This window comes from Sturnus vulgaris, chromosome 3, assembly GCF_052056855.1.
Source record: "Sturnus vulgaris isolate bStuVul1 chromosome 3, bStuVul1.hap1, whole genome shotgun sequence".
Taxonomy (NCBI): domain Eukaryota; kingdom Metazoa; phylum Chordata; class Aves; order Passeriformes; family Sturnidae; genus Sturnus; species Sturnus vulgaris.
Window position 1 is genome coordinate 55,524,619 of NC_142245.1, and position 21,513 is coordinate 55,546,131.

Sequence of the window (21,513 nt, forward strand, 5' to 3'; positions counted from 1 at the left end):
TATTTAGTTGTGGTGGGTTTTTTCGGTTTTTTTTTTGGTGTTGTTGTTGTTCTTTTTTTTTAAATTTAGGGCTGAATCTTCTGTGGCATGCCTGCACTGTGGTGTGCCTATGCACACTGAGCTTCTTCAGCCATCCCAGCCTCAGGAAAGTGCTCTCCCTATGCCTGGTGTGCATGGTGGGAGAGTCCTGTTGCTTCTGGGCTTGTAAATCTTCCCTCCTTCCAAGCAGAAGCAAAGCTGCTCTGCCAGGCTCCTGATCACTTCTCTCTGTGCTCACTGGCCTGAACCCATGGTTCACCTTCTGCTCACCTTCACAGAGGAGAGCATGTGGACCAATATTAATGACTGCATGCTTAATTACCTGTACCTGCTACTTGAAACTTTCTGCTTTTACACTAGAAAGGTAAATTTATATGATTCAGCAGCATCCTCTGCCACAAAAACTACTTAGAACAAATGTCTACAGATATCACATTGCCCTTCAAAATCAGGTATCATTCTCTCTGCTTTTATCAGCACAGATAATTTGTTAGTATTCACATTAGCCAGACTTCACTGAAGTCTATTATTAGTCAATAAGACACTCATTTTCTAATATAGCATACAGAAGCTTAACCTGTCTACTAGATTTAAGAGTGCTATTTTTTTTCTGAGTCTTCTGTCTAATGTCTACTGCCTTTTTTCTAAAACCACACAGAGACATATTTTGAGAAAGAGTTTGACTAACAACTGTTTGACCTGCCAGGTTGGAAATCTTTTTTGCTGATTCTATGCTGCCAGACTGAAACTATACAAAAATGCACATGGACTCAGATGATTTCTTCTGAGTATTGACACTAAGGCTTTTTGAAAATAATTTTAAATTTCCTTTCTGAACCTAGGGTTAAAGCAGGAACAGAATTGATCTGGGAACTTGTCAGAAATTATTGTCTCTTCTGTCATGGATTCTATTATTTTCACCCCCCCAAAGTTCTTTATTATAAGTGTTTTTGAAGCAAATCTTTTTAAGATTGTCAAGTTCCTGTGCATCTACTGTGATACAAGGAATACTTCAAGTAAAACAAAAATTATTCTTTACTTCCCTTTAAATCAAATCAAACCAAAGCATGCTGTAAATAATTCCAGATAATTTCAGTGCTCAACAGTTTTTGAACTCTTTAGAACCTATGCAAAGCCATAGCAAGAGAGGAAGGCAGTTTCCCCCATCCCTATTTGTAAGGGGAAATGAGCTTAAAGTAAGATAAATTTCACAAAGTTAGTATTTCAGTTACCTGGAATTAAACAAATACCAGTCTAATAAGTATAACTGGAGCAAAATCAACATTAACAAAAATTATGTAGTAGTACACAAAACTTACTCAATTCTGAAATCTGTAGTTGGTGATGAAGTCAGACCAAAACCCCATTCCTTCTGTAGTGAAGACTTGATAGAGGAGTAGGTAGGAAGTTTCTGATGGGTAGAGTGGTGACTGACCCAATGACACTTAGTGGACTAGTGTGCCTGTGCTAGGACATATTTAAACCTGAGCAGGCCTGGGGTATTCCCAGATACAGGCTGCCTCTGATCTGGGATACCTACATGTGCTACAGCATCATTCTCCATAAATCTGACTCCTAAGCAGAGCTGCCTGAATTATGTGCCAAGACTGGTTTTGCTTGACTTTTGTCTGCTTACAGCTTATCCACAAATTCATTTGAGATTTGTTTAGATTTGTTAGTATTTTTGTGGGCATAAATAAACTGTTAATGAAACAATTAGCTGGTATGGTAAGGTAATGGAATATATCTATGGCATAGCAATAGTCTCTGAACTCCAGGGATACTGTCTCTGCTCCATAACTGGACAGCCTGCAGTTTATTCACAGTGATCTCTGTCCTGTTCAGGAGATTCAGAAATATTTGTTACTGCTTGGGAACAAAGTAACCAGTTACAGTGCTAATAATGTTATTGATGCTTGTTCTAACCAGTATTTGTGATGTTTTTGTTTTCCATTACTGATCCTTCAGTTCTCAGTGTTGTGCCAGATTGTGAGGATACCAGTTAGACAAGATGCTGGGCTTGGACTGCATTTTAAAAAGTTTCTTTTCCTTTCCCTGCTTTTTGCAAAAGCCACCCACTTATGAGAAGATACTAGTCATCACAGAAACAGAGACAATAAAGGCAGGGTTGAGTATTCCCTATAGCTCTAGGAAGAAGTATGAGAGGAAACCTTTAAAACATCTGCAAAGGCCTAGCAGGTCTTTGTCATCTTTGGCCAGAGGCTGGCAGTCACAGAGTATTAAGAAGGACTGAATTAATTATTCCAAGTTAAAACATAGTGAGCCTTGACCTTTTGCTAATATTTTTTCCCTCAGAAAGCATATTTTCAGCAAGAAATGAGCCTTCTTTTTTTTATTTGTTCTTAGAAAACAAGCATTGATAATATTTCATTTTACCAGAATTTCCCCCCTTTGCTTAGGAAAAAAACTTTTCCATAAATTTTTAGTTGCTCTCTTAACTTGTCATGAACAAAAAAAAACCATTTTATTACTTGTGCTAGTAAATGGAAGTCAGTTCTAATGAGGAAAAGCAATATTTGTGGTGCAGCAGAGCAAAATTTTGATCTTTTAAAGTGATCTAGAAAGTCCAGTAAAATCAAATTGACTCCCTTTTGTTAGTGAATGCTTTGAAATTAGCAGATAGGTTAACAGGTGCGAATAGTTCTGATGGAATGTTTTTGACTTATGATTCTTCCACCTCGTCAGTGCAGTATGTTGGCATACTTCTTTGTATATTGGCTGCTGAAGTAATGATCTAAAAAACGATTTGCATTTTGTAAACATGACTGGGAGGGTTTTAAAAAGTTTTATCAAATAGTGTTCAGGGGCACAAATATATGTTCAGACTGGCTCGATCTTGTCTCACTTCCTTGCAAGCAGTACAGTGGGAAGCTGGGCTATCAATGCAATCTTTCCTCTCGCCTCCTTCCTTACAGGAACTGTAGGGACTGGAATTACAACTACCCCACCACAAACAAACTGCTTGCCCTGAGATGATGCATGTGTACCCAGTATTTGGCTTCAACATAACATGAGGGTATATCTTGCTATTGTTTAGCTTGTTGAGATAACACAGTATTTTGGGGGGGTTGGTCATAGTAACTAAACCACCGCAGCAAAATACAAATGTGGCAAAACTCACGTTACCTTGTTGTGGGATGCCCTGTCTGTTCCCAGTTTGCCAAATTCTCTTGCAGCCCACCAGTGCAGGGGGGCTCCTCTGGCTCCAGCAGCCTCTCTTCTGGTCTCAAGGCTTTTTCCCCAGCACACCTTTAGGTCTAGATCATAAACAGTGTGAGTGTTCAACTGCTTATGCTTTTAATGACCTTGTTATTATCCTACCGCAAGTCCAATATAAATAAACATAATTAATTGTCTTTTACCTTTATATGTCTGAATGATGCATCGGGTTTGCCTTTTCTTTTCCAGACAAAAGAAAAAGTGTGTACCAATTTTATGAGATAGTACTAAATGGCTAAAGTAGACAAAAATAGGAGGTGGGAACCTCTTTGGACTAATTATAGTATCCTATAGTGAGCACTTCCATTCCTGCTCAAATGCAGCCCAGACCACTGGTAACAAAGAGCCTGGGATGGTGACCTGCCAGTGTGATGGAGTATAAAATGAGTGGGTGGGCTGCTCCTGTTCCTCCTAATAGACAGATGTTGGTACAAACACCCTGACCATCCTCTCTGGCACCCTTAGCCAAGCCATAAAGGGTGCTGACTCTTCTGATCTCCTCTTCCCCTCTATGATCTGATTTCCCCTTGTAGCCTCATGGCTGAGTCCCAGGTTATGAGAAGCTTTTCCTATGTAAGCTTCAGCCCCAGGAGTGATTTTTCAGAGGGTCAAAATGTGCCACACTGGGACATTGGATGCACTGAATGCAGTCCCCAGTCAGCACGATGCCCAAGGGTTTGCCTGGTTTTCAATAAAGTTGTCCAGCAGACATGAAATGGAGCTTGCTCTTTAGTACCATGCTGCTTTCAGGCTGGGAAGAGCAGTTTTAAGAAGCAGACAACTCAATTATCCAGGGAAAGAGATTTTTGTTTGTTCTTGTGGTTTAGTTTTGTTGTTTTTTGGGTTTTTTTTCCCCTCTCCGTTTTGCAAAAGGAGTAAGTAAATATCTTATTTGTTTGGAAAGATAATACTCTGGTTAGGTAATCTGTTGTTTTGAAGGATCTTGCTTTTATTAAGGAAAACAGTATCTACCTATGCCTATACAGCTTAGCTATTTGCAGGACACTTATCTCTGCAGTGTCTGAGAGCCAAGCATGATCATTAAGGGAAATGCTAACATGTTAAAATCCCAAATGAGAACTGCATTATGGGATAAGTTCAATTTCATGTCATAGTGGGAAAACTAAAGCCTTGCTGCAGATTAGCCGAGTATTGAATACAAGCTGTATTAACTTTGTATGCTGGATTTTTTTTTCCCCTTTTAACTTACTGTTTATTAGAGACTTTAGATCTTGATAGATTATAAAGCTTGAGGAGGGGGGAAAATGATATAATAAACCCATGATATAAATGATATAAGCAGCACCAGTAGATTGGAGAGCAAGAACCACCTGTCACTCTGTGAGCTGCAGCTGATGAAGGGTACAGAAAGAAATGATTGACACCAGCATACAAACACACGCCCTGACTAGACACAGCAATATAGCTCGATAGCAACGTTATATCCTGTGATGAGATGAAAGAATACAGGCTTTAAAAGTAAAACACTTTGGAACATAAACTCCCCATATATTGGAGCGAGTCCCCGAGGAGCAGCAGTGTGCCCCGTGCCCCTCCTTTGCTCCTGCTCGCTACAGATCCCGCTCCACGAGCAGCAGGAAGGTTCAAACAAGGTCAGAGTGTCTGGCTTCTTGGCAGGAGCTGTCCTTTCTGCAAACTTAATAAATGGAGTCCAGGTGCAGGAGATACTCTTTGCAAATATGTCGTCCATTTCGCCTATAATGTTTTCCTTTGCAAGGCTGGAGCTCCCAGGTTGTATTAGTCCCCTGCTGATCAGAAAGGGGTTTGACAATGACCAGTTGCCAAGAGAAGGAACTTAATCAAATTAGAATGCATAAAATTTCCAAAAGCATACCAAGAATTCAGAGCTGCGTGCAGCTGCCTAGAGCAGAGGTCTTGAACACCCTGCCCATAGGCTGGAGTTTTATTTCTCTTTGGGCCATATGGCACATGAAGTCTGGAAACAGGCTTACTTTAGTAATAAAATGCTGCTCACCCACCTGGCTGCAAAACTAACCTTTAAAAGTAAGATAAGCATAACAGATAAAGAGTTCTCTTCCTCATGTGAAATGAGACCTCTGGGAAAAATGAATTCCTTCCGACTTTTTCCTCCTTTGTACTTTATGACAGTGGGATGTTCACTCTGAACCCTAGTAATGATACTAATCTCTGCACACAAATCTCTGTCAAAATGACCAGGTTTTGTCAAATTAACTGAAACAGGAAAGAAATATAAGGCTGGAAGAGACTTTCTAAATCAACAAATGCAGTTACATACTGTCACTGGTAATAATGTTACTATAATATGACCAGTCCAGCCTAGCTTGAGAAGAAAAAGGAAAATGCTGAAGGAAAACATGGGGTTTGCTCATGGGAAAGAAATTCAGAAGAAGAGAGTTAGGGTTGGAAGAAAGAAACAAGCAAAGGAAAGGGAAGTGGAAGAAAAAAATTTGAAAGATAGTGAAAAAGTGGGAGAAATTAAGGAGGTACCAAAAAATTGGGAACAGGTGACCAAAATACTTCAGAAGCTTATTTTCTAGCTGATGGTAAAAAGTACAACTTGAATGGCTGCTGACAGCTCTGAGCCTTGTTATTGCATGTGAGACACATGCCAGTTGTGATTGTAGCGTAACTTCCTCTGTAATGTTACTGCTGCTGTGTAACAGGTAATAAATTTTCATTTGATGGTGTTTGTTTCCTGGGAGCATGTGAGTTTTACTTGGGGAGTTACAAAAAAGTAATGTTTTATCTTAAGTGTAACTGAAAGCAATCTTTACCTGTACAACTGGAGACATAGAGCGTGTATTTGTACAGCTAGTGCTACACATGCAGGCTGTGTCTGGTTGTGGACCACAAGTCCACCAGAGACATTATTTCTCTTCCTGACTGGAGGAATCATGCAGCTAGTTAGTGTGGGTCAAGTTCTGAATTGTAACATGCCGTGTTACTTCATCTGCTTTGCTCATTTAAAGACACAAGAGCCCATCATGGGATTTAGATGTCTACCTCACTCTATATTCAATTGAGACATTTGCAAGATGCAATTTAATTGGATTTTCATACCGATTGCAGCTTAAATCAAGCTTCATTATTGGCTCACTCAAATGGCAAATACAGGGAAAGTTGTGAGTGGCTTTGGATGGGATAAATGAACCTAATAAATTAGTCATCCAGCTGTGCTATGAAAACAATTTTTTTCTGGAATGTTTGCTTTCAACTTGCCGAGCAATGCCCCAGCTTTCTATGGTTCTGCAGCAATTCTGAGCAGAGCTGGTGACAATCCCTAACTCACTGTTAGCTTTGTCCTATGCAGAGTGTCTGTTAAGCTGGCCCCCCCAAGCTGACTTTCCTTTGCAAATTGGTCAGGACTTAAAACTGTCTCCTGTCACTGCCCCTCATTTCACATTAACCTTAACTGATGCCCAGAAGGACCTAACTGCAGGGCACTGGAAACAAATGTACCAGAAATCCATCCTTCCACAGTTTTACCACCAGGCATTAGATATATCAGAGATCATTCTATTTAATTTATGAGGTGTGAGAATCAAATAACCTATATAAAAATTTATGTTGTGTCTCTAGATGTCCAATCGAGATTGAAATATGTCTGGTTAACTTCCAAATAAATTGACTCCTCTAGAGTTTTCACTGAATTTTTCTCCCAGGCTAGAGTATGATTGAGTTTTATAGGTTTAATGTTGTGAAGTAGCACCTTAGAGAGAGTAGAGTTGAGACATTTGCCCAACCATAGGCGTATGCTATTGTTTCAGTACCAGTGAGGGGGACTCACTTTAGAGGGAGTTTATGACTCTGCTTTGCCTGTAATTACTGATTAAAATGGTACCATGGCAATATTTAAATAGAATCAAGCCCTACTGAGGGATAGAGCCAGTGTTGTGGGAAATATTTCTGGATGAACCCATGCTTCTCAGCCAGCAGAAATTCAGCCATCATGTTCAGGTTAACTGGGATTGGAAAAAAGGAAAGGTAATTACACTTCTGAGTCACAGTCTCCTGGGGAGGTCAATGTGAGATATTGATACTTGTGAATCCATTTGTCCAAAGACCCTCTTCTCAAGAACATCTATGAAAGCAAATTCAGGCACCCTCCTACAGTGCGCCCCTCACAGAGAGCCCTGAAAGCCACTGGGACGCATGCCAAGGAATTTTGGTGAAATCTATGGGTCTTTCCTTGTGGCTGGGGTTGATACATCAGACTGTGCCAGGCTTTCATTCCCCTCACCTGCAGTGCAGATGGTGGAGCTGAGCATGGGATAACTTTGTCCATCCTGGAGATGCAGGCATATACTCCTTCTGGATATGCAGGTATGTTCCCCCTTTGGTGTCTCTCTGTTTGTGGATGCTATCTCACCATGCCTTGAAATGTAGGTGTAGCTCTAGTTAAGGGCGTGTCATGGTTTAACCCCAGCCAGCAAACAAATGCCAGGCTGACACGGCACTTGCTCACTCCCCCAGCAGTGAAACTGGGGAGAGAATCAAAAGACTAAAGGCCAGAAAACTTGTGGGTTGTGATAAAGACAGTTTAATAGGTAAAGCAAAAGCTATGCATGTAAACAAAGCAAAACAAAGTTCAGTCAACTCCAGGAAAGCAGGGGTCCAGCACGTGCAGTGGTTATTTGGAAGAAAAGCATCAAAAGTCCAAACATCCTCCCCCTTTCTCCTTTTTCCCCCTGCTTTACACAGTGAGCATAATGTCATGTGATTGGAATATCCCTTTGGTTTGTTGGTGTCAGCTGCCCAGGTTGTGTCTTCTCCCAGCCTCCCATGCACCTCCAGCCCCTTTGCCGACATGTCTGTATGAAAAGCAGAAAAGGCCTTGGCTCTGTGCAAGCCTTGCTCAGCAATAACAAAAACATCTTCGTGTTATCAACTCTGTGCCCAGCACAAATGCAAAACACAGCCCCACACTAGGTACTGAAAATTAACTCTACCCCAGCCCAAACCAGCATAGGGTGGAAAGCTGTACTTTGCCTTGATGGACATATAATTGAGCTTGATGTCATGTAGTTGAGCTATGATATGTAGGAGAGCAGATCCAACACTAGCAGTGTTTTGGTAGCAGTGGGGAGAGGAGTTGTTTTGGCCAGGGGACAGCCTCAACAAACAGATTGATTGCACACAGCCTGATTACACGAGAGATTAAGCAGATATTAAGCAGAAGTCCATTGCAAATTTGTCATTATCACTGAGCCTAAACCCTGCATTTTTAACACTCTTTATCCATTCCTGACAAACATTTTGAGTAATGTTAATCCCACCTCATGAGCTGGCAAAGTAATTTGTGCAAAGATTGCGTGCAAGACTGTTTTTTCTTCTGGAGATGGAAAAAGCAAGATTGGAGAATTGACAGAAGATCTGTGGTCTCACAAGCCATTATTTTTTACCCTGAAATCTTTCCTTTACTCCAGTAAATCTGTGACAGGAATTGTATTTTACCCTGCTGGGTAGGGGAGTAGCTTTGCCTTACTTTTCATATTGTGTAACATTTCAGGCTTTGACTTGATTGTAATGAATTTTGTAGGGTAAGCAAAACAGCAAAACAGAAACATCTGACTCTCTTCTTTTTGTGAAAACTCACAGCTGGCACAATGATTACACTTCCTTGGGGCTGCTAAATCCTGTGGGAGTTCTTTAAAATTATAGGAGATTTCACTGAGTGTGTGTAGCAAATATGACCTATGAGTCCACCTATGTTTTCCTTTAGTTTAATTCCTACCTCTCCACTTTGCTCCTTTCATCAGCTCTTTTTTAACTTCGTCCTGTCCTTGATTTTTTCCTGGAACAATCTAGCTCTCTTGGGCTTAGTCTTCATTAGAAAGGAAAAAAAAAGTTATCTAACATGTCTTACCTAACAGCCCTGTTTTTTCCAGTAAAGGTGAGAAAGGTGGTTTTCTTTTCAGGCCTGCCAATTCTTGTCTTTTCTTCTGAGATTGCTTGCCAGCATGAAGATGGCTTTGTTTTGTGAATTCCTCTTTCACAGTTCTGCTCCAAACCGGGTTACAACCATCATGTTGTTCGAGGTTGCCATGCAGGTATCCATTCAGAAAGATTTCCAGTGAGAACCAGCAATATTCTTTCCTTTGAAGTGCTAATAACAGTTATTGTTGGGTTCTTCCTGTCCAGGGTGAGTTTACATAAGTGATTGTGTGTGTGTGTGTGAGATAGCAAAGGGGGGAAAAACGCATATGGAAGAGTAGTAATAACTGGGGAGTGGATGAGTCCACAGCACATGGGCAAAGGAAATACTGGGAGAAATAATTAGTGCTGTAATCTGATTTGCTAATAATCCATTTATAAAACAGTTATGATATATACTTGTAGGAATGTGACTGATCATAACGACAAATGGCATTACTTCCTCCCCTCCCACTCTGTATTAAAGAGCCTTAATTACTTGATGGCTCAAGACTTTGTGGGTGACTCATGCTACAAAGAGTCAGATGCTCACATCACATAATGGAGCTCTTGAAAAGCTTTCATAATGATGGCGGGCTTTGCACTACCTCCCTCCCATACATCCCTCTCTGCCAAAGAGTTATTAGGTAATTTAAAATAATTAAAAAGGAAATAATTAAAAGATTTTACACACACAGAAATAGCACTTGCAGCTAATTATGTAAGTCTATCACTTCTAACAGTGGAACACAGTTACCATTATCAGAGAATTGCGTTTGAATTGTGACGGATAATCCCCTGGTCCCATATTGTACTCTTGCAAGTGGGAACTGGTTGTCTAGGTTTTTTTTACAGGATGAAAGAGGTGTATGGAGCCTGTGGTCTAGCCATGGCTCTGCCATGAGAGGTTTCTGCTCAGCGTTGTTCCCTGAAGATTTTTACCTAATTAAAACTTAGCAGAGAGCGAAAACACCTTCATCTAATCTTAATGTCTTTGCACAGGGTGTTCTGCTAAACACACAGGAGCTCCTGCATGTTTGCAACTCCTTGTAGGCTCGGGGTGGCAGAGTAACTTCCTGACAAGGAGACTATAGGCATGGGTCATGTTCATGAAGTAAATGACAAAATTATCCCATGGTCTTGTTGTCAGTAGCATGGACACCATCTCTATAAATATGGTGATAGAAGTATGAGGTAATAATTTATTTCGTCAATCAGCAACATAGAGCTTTCACATGGATAATGGCAGCTGCTTAATGGTGAAAAAAATTATATTGTAATTTTATCACAAGAAGTTATTATCTTACCCAAATAAAGCCTTTGACAGTTTAGGCATTCAGAATCTAATTATTCAGAGAGAAATTTGGCCAGAGAAAGTGAGACAAAACTCCTTCCACCTTTGAAAAATATCTGTAACACATCACGGCTACTTATGAGACTGCCCCTAACATTGGACTGTACATAACCCAACCACTGGACAGTGATAGTCTGGATTTTTGGATCTCTTTTTGGATCTTTTGACTTTTTTTTTTTTTAAATTTATTTTCGTTTTTTTTGAAAGCTATTGGCAATATTATCTTACTATTTGTTTCATCTTATGTGTAGAGATGTTGGGGTACTCTGAAGGGGTGTTCAAAATAGAAAGTTCATTTAGCCACTCCAAAACAGGCTCCAGAGGAGGCTAAACAGAGGAGTTTGTATCTCTTTGTCCTTTGCCTGTAGATGAAACATAGGGAAAGAAAACCAGCTTTCATGAGCACCTGCATCGTTTGCATCTTTGGCTGTAATATGGGCTAACAGCAATTTCCTGACATATGAAATTCTTTTTGAGTTATGGATAGATTGTGCTTTTTAAAAGCTAAGCATTATAACCATCATGCAGTACTTTAGGAGTGGTGTAAGAGAGGTTGTATTAAATACCATCATTAATGATCTAAAAGAAAAAAGTGAGAAGAATATGATTACAAATTTCAGAGGATATTGAATTAGGAAGAATAGAGAGAAAATGAGATAATAAAAAAAGACCTAAAGAGATTATAAAGGTATGCGGGCATTTTTATAGAAACTAAGATTCATCCTGGAAAACTGCAGGATAATAAATCTGAGGGAAAATAATCTGAAACACGTATCTCCAAGAGGAAGAAGAAGCCCGGGAAGCAGTAATTCTGAAAAAAGTAAGATGATAATGGTTAGCCAACCAAGCTTGAATTTGCCATATCATAAAGCTGCAAAATGTCCAATGTAGTTTTAAGTTGCAAAATGGCAAACTATCACGTCACAAGACTGAGAATCCTTTTGCAAACATTTTATTACAACAGGATGCAGAACAGCTCAAGTAGTTTTCAACTCTGAGTGGTGAGTTTTGATCTATTTAGTCACTGTGCAGTGTCCTCACTAAAACTAATACCTGCTTTAAATTTTTTGAGATATTTGCTTAAAACTGGTGAGTTGCTGTTTTGTTCATGCTGCTCTATGTGTCACACGGAATCACTGTGGTCTTCAGTTGCTGTCCACTCAAGTCACATTGGGAAGCAATGTTGATAGCAACTCTCACACGCTTTCTTCTGCACTTCCTCTTAAATGAAAGGTTTGCATGTATGGATGGAGGCTGAAGGGGACAATACTTAATATTATTTTACTGAAATGTGCAAGGAGCTGATACTGGCAATGGGTGGCCTGAAAACCTACCCTTTCTAAGGAATGGGCAGTGGGGAAAAAGTGGTATGATTCATGGTGGTTTAAATTAAGAAGTTTCAGTCTGCAATTGAGATGTGCTTAGAGCACACAGGCACTACACCTGGTCTGAGCAGTAAAAACTCTTATATTTATATAGTTGATGACTTTTGCATTGCCCTCATCATATCCTCAGTTCCTTGGCCCTGGACCAGAAGGTCTCTGTGCTATTTCCACTGAGCTACAGACGAGTAAAACTTTTCCCAAAAAGTGGCATGATCCTTTACATATCCTGGGCTGAAGCTACTGAGCATTTTGCAGAAGAATAGTGACGTATTGAAGCTGCTGCAGTAGGCATTGACAGTGAGCTGAGGATAGTTTTGATATGTTCTCAGGAATGAATATTGCTGAAGAGGAGCTCAGTGGGTCAGCTGAGGAGTTATGTTGCTGAAATTGGTTTCCACTGTATTTTTTTAGCTGCTGAAGTTTTCAGACCAAGGTAGATTATATTTACAGTCTCCCTATTAAATCATCATAAACTTTTAATGCTGGGAATATGACCTGTTCAAAAACCAAATGTAAATAGCAAAAGTTTGGAGTGGTTATTGAAATTGCTGTCAGTGTGAATCATACTGTCTTACCCAAGAAATAAGTTGCTGGGTTTAATAAGGCAGAAGTTGTGAAAATGAATATCTTCTCCAAATAAAGCAAAACTAACATTTTACTGTCTTCTGATGGTTGAAAATTTATGGTGGCAGCTAAGATATGAATGAAAGTTAAATAGTCCTATTAATTTGATTACTTGTTTCCAGAGCCGTCAGACATGTGGAAAGTAATATCATGTGGGAAGTGGTGTAAGATTTACACTCGCCTGAGAGAAATCACTGCTCCGTCTATCAGATTTGATAGGTGTCAGAGGGCCCTTTGAAAATGAATAATAAGGGAACTGAATAATAAGAAAGACACATAGCTGTTTAAAACTTTTAAACATTTGGATGAATTCTTGAACTAATTAAAACAAAAGTTTAAATGGAACTTTTTACATATATCTGGAATATGATAGAACTGCTCAGCTGACTATGTGGATTATCTCATGCTCACTGGCATTTGTGAGGGTGGTTTTTGAGGTGCAAAAGATTTTATGGCCGTTAAAATTAGGGGAAATTTGGGTTGAGTTTGTGCCTGTATTCTTTCATGCATTTATGGTACAGGAGAACTAAACCATACCAGGACGCTGCTGTTCAAGCCTTTGCACAAACCTGAGCCACATTGTGTATACAACAACCCCCACAATGTCCCTTCAATTTATTTTATGTTACAATTTGCTATTAAATGTAATAAAATCATCTCTGCCAGGGCAGCAGTGGGCCCCTACTGCTGTAGCAGTGGTCACAAACCCATGCTGATGAAGGGCCTGCTTCTTGCCTGGCAAATGCCAATGGCAGAACTCTTCAGTAACTTCTGTGGGAATGCTGTTAAACACTAGAGGAGATTTACACAAAAATAATTGACCTGAACTGGTGAACAAATACACGTCATATTTTGTATTTGAGCCTTTTTCTGTTGGGGGAAATCCTTTGCCAGACCAGCCCGGGGAAATTCCATTGTGGAAGTTGTGTGAAACAAAGCACTGTTCAGAGCCTGCGTTTCCAATGAAACAGCAGCAGTTGCTCTACAGCCTGGCACAGAATAGGGCTGGATTAATCTCTTATTCTTCATTTGAAAGGCTCTGTATTAAAAGACTAAGGTTTAGGATTTTACATCCATTTAATACCTGGCTAAGTATTGGGGGTATGTATTCAGATATTAATGTGACTAAGAAGATATATGCTTGGGTTAAGGTTATTTCAAAAAAAGAAGCTCTGTCATTAATAATTTTTGGTCAGGAGCTCTGCCCGTCATCAGGAGATAAATCATCTTCCAGCAGCTGTGACAGCTCTTTAAGTCTGAGGCCTGAACAGCTTAATTGGGGAAATGATCAATTCTAAGATACATAGTCAAGATGACATCCTCGGTGCAGTAAATTCTTTCAGGAATGAACATGAATAAAATGAATATATTTATGGAACAGTGATGTAATTCAGAATCTTGGCTGTTAGGGAGCCTATGCGTCTTCATTCCTTCCCTGCCCTGTAGCAGTTTTCTGAGACTCCAACCTCAGATAACTGTGAATGGTCTGAAAACTGCTCTAGGTGAGTGCGGATTTTGTAAGAATGAGGAATCTTTCCAAATACTATGAATGGATAAAAAGTCTGTGTTTCCCAGTGAGTATTGTGAGTCGATTGTGCCTTATTTTTCTATATATGGAGTAAACACAAAACAAAACAAAAACAAAACCAAAAATCCCCAGAGCACCAAAAACTCCTACCTCTGAGTTGCTGCAGAATATCGCTCCTTTACAGTGACAATTACGTGCACTGACCCCATCCGTAGTACACAGATTCTATAAAAAGATGCTTCCTGTACTATAGGTGCCTGAACAGCACTTGAAAATCCCATGGTTTGTCTTTGCACCTCTCTTGGATTAATGATTTTTTCAGCTGAGGTCACCTAGAAAAACTGTTTCACCTTTTCTTTTGGGAATGCAAGGAGTTTCCAAGGGGTGTGATTTGTTACATGGAAAAACTGGCAAGTTTTCCTCCAGACACTGTCATTACATGATTCAGTGGTAACCCTGACTGCTGCCTGGAATTTACTTTGCAATGGAGGATGGCTCCCTTTGGTGTATATATATTGCTGTAGTTTCCAAACCTGCCTGCTTTTTCTCCCCAGTGAGAGTTTCCAGGCATGAGACACACCCTGGAAAGGTGCTGTGGCTGTTCTTGACTGGCTGGGCTCAGGCAAGGAGGGAACCAGAGCATGGGCAGGGCACAGGGAGAACAAGCTGGTGCTGGCCAGAGAGTCTGTGAGTGGGCTGGATGTGGCTGCCCAGTTCTGCTGCTGGTGTTGTAGCAGACCGAGTGCTTTGCAAGCTGTCAGTGTTGCTTGTGGTAGGGGAGAATGGTGAATGTGCACCACAGAAATGGGCTCCAGAGCCTGCTAGGTATGCACCAAGCAGTTTTGGTTTCAAATTAGGTTATTTTCATTCCTAAGGTGTGCCATGTGCCAGCATGTGTTCCCAGGGATGACAAAACACTACAGCAGTCATTCTTAAATTACAATCGGTGACTTTATGCAGAAAAAATGGCTTCAGGTTATGTGAATAGCATCCGTTCATACACAGGTTCTTGATTAACCTTGCAGGTTCCCATTGAGCTGTTACAGTGAATAAAGTGAGAGGCCGTATGAAAAGCACTTTCATATTGACATGAAGAAAAGCAGACCAAGTGCTCTTACTGTGTATTTTGTCAAAACAATTTTCATTCTGAAGTTTAAGCCACATAGCATAAATATTTCCCAGCTAGCAGGCAGTGATCATGAAGCACACTCTGGAATGCATGACTCAGGCCATCAAAAGAAAAGCTTTAACCATGAACTCTGTGAACTCTAAGGAAAACCTCCAGTTGAGCTAATATAATGTATTGGAAGTGACTTGGATACCTTCCTGTCCGTGGTGCTTCTTAATGAAATCTGTCCTCCCCCACTCTGAATGTGTGTGTGTGTGTGAGTGTGTACTTAATAGATACAGGGCAGTGAACTCGCCAGGATTAGCTAATGAAAATAGCGCTGTAAAATGAATTGAGCAAATCAATATAGCCGGAATTTTGAGCACTGTGACAAATGCACCAACCCCAAATTCCCCTCTCCCACTGCAGCCAATATTTTATGTGCAAGTGTGCGTTACAAACTTCCAAAATGAGACTGCTATTTGTAAATTAAAATTGACTCGGGCCACAGGCTACTGCTTAGGAAAGCAAAGGAGAAGGAAGAGCTCTTCAAGTAGTGGAAGATGGGACTGCCCTTCGAAAACTCCGGGTCATGCTTGCCATTAGAAGGACAACTAGGAGAGCTTACTGAACTCTGCTGGTGTGAGGAACTGTGTTCAAATGTGTGAAATAACAGGGGGACTGGAGGATCTTGGGAATTTTTCCAGGATCCTTATTGCCTTTCTGACCCCTCTGAAGCTTCCCACCCAGTTGTGAGAGCACTGGGTGAGGAGGGAAAGTTACCCACAAAAACAAAAAGCTGTAGATGGGCCAAAAAAAAGCCTGGGTGCCTTATGTAGTCTCAACTTTTGGGAGACTTCGTAAACACATCCCCCTGTTTCCTCCAACGCTGCAGGAATCCTGGCTTTGGGGAATGCAGATGAAGCTTAAATTTACTCCATTTCAGGAGGAATTTTTCATCTTTCATGCAGGGTAAGTGACACATAATTTCAAATGTGAATGTCATAATTAAGTCTAATTATTTTACCATACTTTTGCCTTCATTAGACATTGTGTTTGCAATAATTGCTGTAATCAACCATATGGTTAGTATTAACTCGTTAACTACATGAGGGCAGATAATCCCTGCAGGAGGAATAGATGACTTCCAGGTCTGGAGGTGTCATGCTGAGTCCCATCACTCTGGGGAATGGCACGGTTTTGGCTCTCTGTCACCTCTCACAGATGAGCAGGAGGGAAGGATTTCAGATGCTTCACATAGCTGAGTGGGTTCAGAGGATATGAAAGCCCCAAATCTGTGCTTTGGATAAAAAAAGCAAATTTTTCTGTTACCTCTGCAGTGCCACGAAACACATCCATGTGGGTTCTCCTTGCTCCCAGGGAGCAAGGCTGGACAGCTGGCTTATTTGGGGCAGCCTCACCAGGCAGCTCCTTGTGGCCCAAAGATGGGAATTTTTGGTAGGCAGACTGTCATGGTTTAACAGAAGCATGAAATGAGTCTGTAGGAAAACTTCTCTGTGCATTAGTACTTACATTTATCCAAAACACCAGCTTCAACCTTGTGCCGTCAGCTGTAATTTCAAGATGCCACTACTAGCATCTGAGTGTGTAATGATGGTATCTACCAGCTAATTCTCTTTTTGCTGGCTTGCTAATAATTCTGTCATCTTGTTCCTAATGATTATACTCTCGAATTATTTTTTACAGTTATAATTAAAAAAAAAAAATCTGGTTTAAGTACACTGTAACTTCTGGGCTTTGTAGGATATATGTTAATTTTTCTTTTGCAGTGTGCTAGGTTGCCAGAATCAGTTAATCAAGTATTTCATCTTTCTGTGTAAGACTTGCAATATACAATGCTTACTAACTTCTCACCTGACTTACTATTAGGTGTCTTGTATTTTCCCTGATCTCACCATAAGCGGACTTATGGTGAGATCAGGGAAAACCAGAGAGCAAAATTTAATCTTGATGCCATTTTCCAGCCAAATGTTTAATCCATATGTTGATTTCTTCATTTGTTCTCCCTTTTCCTGTTTTCAGGAAAACAAACAAAAAATGTATACACTCATTCACTCAGAGCCAACAGTGATGATCAGACCTCTTCAAAATCTTCTTTAGTGGAGATGCAGCAGGTTTCTTCAAAAGCTTTCTCAGCTTCATAGTGGAATTGGTGGTCAAAAACAGAGACAGTGCAAAAAGATCCCAGTCCTGACTGACCTTAGCTGAAATTTGGTCAGGTCCAAAGAGCCCTTACCTGGAACAGCCAGTACCTTCTGGGTACCCCTCTCAACAGTGATGAGAGGACAAAGATGATGTCCTGGTGCTGATGAACACCTGTCTTATTCCTTTACCTGGTGACAATAAGGAGTGCCTTTAAAATTTGAATGTTGAGCCTGGACTTCAGACAGAGCCCTGAGGTGGGGTGATCGGCCCTTTTTTACAAGGGAGGGATCTTTGTATCCCTTGGATTTGTTTACTTCAATTGTACTACAGCATTCTTCTGGTACAGGCAGGGGAATATTCAAAGTCCTGGGAAATAAAAAATGCATCCTGGTTTCCTCTTGCTCCTGTGGCACAATCCGAGACTGCCCTCAACTTCAGGAGGTGTCAACTCATGGTTTTCCTTTTGTACAAATGATGCTCCTTTTGTACCAATGGAAAAGACTTGCAGGGGGTGGATTCAGTTTGCCACTTCCCAAGTCCCGTCTTTGTGATTTATTGTGATTTTAAAAGAGAATAAGTGGAGCCTGTATCAACTGTGTGAAGAAAAATGGAAGAAATTGTTTTGTACTGACTATAACGCAGAGGATATATTATTACTCCTAATTGTAAATGTAGTGAGTGTAATGGAGACATCTTTTCATGTGGACAAACTAATGGGGTAGGTGCTTTTTGAAGTGTGTAGAGATAAAACCTCAAACGCAAGGCATTCTGAAAGACAGCAGAAAGTCTGTGGCTGAATGCTCACCGGGCTTGTGTGGACTTTGGGAAGCAGGCTTGTGTTCTTTGAAAACATACAAAGTCTTACCAAGCATGGAATAACCACTCCATCATTTTAAATGAAGGCTATAAAAAATTACAGTCAGCACATAATAGGTGTTTTGCACCTATGCTAAGTACTGCCAAGAAAATAGTTACCTAAGTAAATCAATAAAGTATCATTCCCTTCCAAGGTCTTCCTGTCCCAGTCCCTGAACCTCTCATTTCAGAGGAGTACTGAAACCTGTTCAAGATTTATTTTGATGAAAGTAAGCATCTCTGCATTATCAGGCAGTAAAGAAGTTGTTTACTGCTACTCCAGTAGGGTTGAAAAATCTCTCTGAATACATACTTGCATTGTAGCTATCATAAAAATGTCTACTAGCTATTGGAGCCCCCAAATTGATTTTTTTTTTCTTTCCAGAAAACAAAGAGTTCAGCCTGAAACATAGAAATTGCTTCATAAGAAAAACCATTTGTGTAGTGAAAGATGGACTGAGCTATCCTGTCATATATGATGTTCAAGTTTGGTATAAAACATTTCTATTAATATTCTGTTAGCAAATAAACCCGGGCTGAGGTAGCAGCACCTGTTCTGGGTTCGTTTCCTATAAATCAGTCTAGATGTTTAATATGTTCCTCATTACCGGAGGGTTTGAAAACCAGCAATACACCTGTAAACCAATTTGCTCCAACAAAATAGTGAATTTCCAGTTCACACTGTCAATTATTGGCAGGAAACAGATTCTGACTTGGCCCTTGTCAAGGATAATACAATTCACAGTCATACTGCTCCAATCAAGGTAGGAAAATGCAGTGTGCAGGATATGCTATTGCAAGAGCTGGAATTCCAAATTTTTAACACATGCAACAAAATCTTTTCACAGGCACTGCATATATAAAATGATTTTGTGAAAAATTTTCAAATGGAAAAGACGGTGAAGAAAATCTTCATCTGTTTGCAAAATGTGTGAATGATAGAAAAGCTGACTCAGCTGCTGGCAGTGAAAGGCTTTCCCTGCTTGGAGAGGTATCATGCCAAGTAGGTTGGCAGAGCAAGTCTGCAAAGGGGAAAATGGCTCATGCTCTGTGCATTCGCCCCAGACTCAAACTAGGGTGGTGTCCCCTGCTCTGCTTTTGACCTCAAAATGGTTTGGGGGAATAAGAAAGTAGGGGAGGAGTGCTGACCTTCTCGGTGCAGGGGAGTGGCAGGCAGGTTCCTCATCCTTGAAAACTGTGGAGCCCTGAGCTCCTGGGGGGAGATGCCAAGGTACCAGGTTTCAAGGACCTCATTGCACCTTAATAGGTCTCTGGGGGCTGCATGACTGTTCCTGGTGAGGGATTGAGAATTTAGGATGAGATTCATTTTTACTTCAGTCAATTAAAAGTTACATGTCTATTTGAAGCTATTTATTTAGGCTTCCTGCAGATATCACTTTCTTAAGCCTTGGCTTGAAGTCTTAACTTTATCTGGATAGGTTTTCTCAAGATTCCAATCAAGAAATACGATTCTGTGGGATGTGGAGAAGACCAGATGTCTGCAAGTCTGAAATCATTAATGTTTTAGCCAGAGTGGGCATTCTTGGGCAAGGGGGAAAACTTGCATTACTTCTTGGAACAATGATGAGTGAAGGGTGGAAAAGTCATTCTCATCATTGAAAGGACACAAGCACTGTTTCTGTGTGCCTCATACCTGTGAGTAGGATGCATCAGGTTTTAGCAGACCTGGCACAACAGTGACTCTTTGACATTATCCACCTTCTCTCAGATGGAAAATGTCATTATCAGTATTTATCAGTATTTGTCTGAGCATGTTCTCTTTTTTATTAAACTGAAATACTGGGTCCAGAACAAATGTTAGTTGGGAGCTTTATGTTTCACGTCCCTTGTTTAACTCGAAATTTATCCTGTTTTTTTGCTAAACTTACAAATAAATCCAGCATTTTTGATTAGATTTTTCATTCTTACATCTTGAATAAGCCTGTCTTATTGATGCCTGCCTTTCTGTTTCTATGTACAAATCTATCAAGACCATCAGGAAATAGTTTCACAAACAGAATTTATTGCAAAGCTGATTATGTATTAATATATACAAATGACAAATCTAAAACACAATGTCAAAAAAGCAAGAAAATGCAATCAAGAATTTATTATTCTCCCATTACTATTCAGCTGGGAAAATAGCTGCTCTACTTTACCAAAATAACTTCCTCCTCCCAAACCTTACACCCAACCTGTGTTTTCTAAGTAAGTGCCACAGAAGTATTTGCAATAAAATACTTTAATATATAGTAATATCAAAAACTCACTGTAATTTATCCACCTATTTTTCTCACTTCTATATTCCATGCAGGCTTATTATAAAAATTCATTGTCACTCATACACCTTGTGTATATGTGAGTATGTCTCTAATCCTAGAGGTCTATTTTAGAGGTGGAATAAACATTTCAGAACCTTGCATCTTGTTCTGTTTTGTACCTGTTTTTTCAACATTGTAGGTAAGGTTTCTTTTAGGAAATATTCACACAAGTGTTTCTCCCCCAAAAATTCCCTTATCCCAAGCCCCAATTTAACTTTTCACATTTTTTTTTTAATAAAACCCAGTAATTTGAATAAAATGCTTCTGAGAAAATTTTAATGCTTTGCTTTTCACCTTGGAAGTGACATTATGACAATGCCATGTCTGCAATACCTCTTTTATACCTCAAGTCTTTGGACTGATAATCAGGCCTTTTTCAACTGAAGGACTCATCATGCTGACCATTTCGTTGTCTCTCATGTTTGAGATATTAGGAGGAGTGGGAAATGAATTATGCCTTGCAGTGGCTTTGGTTAGCAACAGCCCTGCATGTTGACACTATTATATTTACTTGCCACGTATTACTAATTACAGATGAATTTTATATCTGACAACTCCTACGTGCCCACATAGCAACTGATGAAATCTCTCTCATTTGTAGGGAAAACGTCTTTACTTTTGGGAAGTCCGTGGTAGTCGTAGCCCTATGTTTGTCACCAGGAGCTGGTTCAGTGCCACATTAAATGAGGGAATATGGTGGTTCTGGACAAGAGGAGCAGTGAGAACCAAATGGTTGCTACACAGAGACACAAACACAGACACAGATCACACAGCATACACCACATGCTGCACCCATACTCGTCTATAGTGCTGTCTCCAGTATACATGTGCTTGTGTATTTGTGCACATACACACATACCCTCACGGCTGAACTCCGAGGCATCCTGAGCACAATAAAGAAATGATCTGCCTGTGTTTCACACAGAGGCAATCACTCTACAAGCCCATGTGAGAAGCCATTATAATAGTTACACTAT

General features: G+C 40.2%; 1 long non-coding RNA gene across 2 annotated transcripts in view; it reads left to right on the forward strand.

Annotated features, from left to right (window-relative positions):
* Nucleotides 1-21,513, forward strand: part of LOC148224348 (uncharacterized) — a 217,296-nt gene that overhangs the window by 94,541 nt on the left and 101,242 nt on the right. The window lies entirely within an intron of this gene.